Raw genomic sequence first — 457 nt, forward strand, 5'->3', positions numbered from 1 at the left:
TATGTTTGCTGCTTTTGACTTCCAAGGCGTTATTTCACTCATTCACATGCTCTTTTGGACTGTTTTAGTGTTTTTGAAATGTTCTATGGTATTATTTGATATATCTTTTCTTTTTTTTCTCCCAATTAAGGCATTGTGGTAAATGTATTTTACTCCTGTTTATCTTGAGGTTTTGTGTGAAGAGAGATTATCCTCCTGTCACAAACTGCGACGACACTTTAGGTGAGCTGTTAAACGCCTGACTCACAAGGCTAGTGACGGGCTAGCTGACAAAGAGTTACAAGTAATTTGTTTTTCATGAGCCTTGTTGCAAAGTTTTCACACTAATCCAATGAGGCCCCCGTGTTTTTACCTAACATAACAATGACTGTACCTTAACCATGTCTGTTTACTCACAAATATGTCTTTTTACTATGTTTAAATTATGTTTTGTCAGTGTGAGATAGGAAGAGGAAGA

At 36.3% G+C, this 457-nt stretch overlaps 1 protein-coding gene across 5 annotated transcripts in view; it reads left to right on the top strand.

Annotated features, from left to right (window-relative positions):
* si:ch211-160o17.4 (homeodomain-interacting protein kinase 1) overlaps nucleotides 1–457 on the top strand; it is a 12,213-nt gene extending 11,756 nt beyond the window's left edge. For all 5 annotated transcript variants that reach the window (XM_035661952.1, XM_035661954.1, XM_035661955.1 and 2 more), the window contains one exon: nucleotides 1–457. This exon is cut by the window's left edge and continues 566 nt beyond it. The gene's annotated coding sequence lies outside the window, so the exon portion shown is untranslated.

Source organism: Morone saxatilis, unplaced genomic scaffold, assembly GCF_004916995.1.
Source record: "Morone saxatilis isolate NCDOM2014 unplaced genomic scaffold, NCSU_SB_2.0 Contig18, whole genome shotgun sequence".
Classification (NCBI taxonomy): domain Eukaryota; kingdom Metazoa; phylum Chordata; class Actinopteri; family Moronidae; genus Morone; species Morone saxatilis.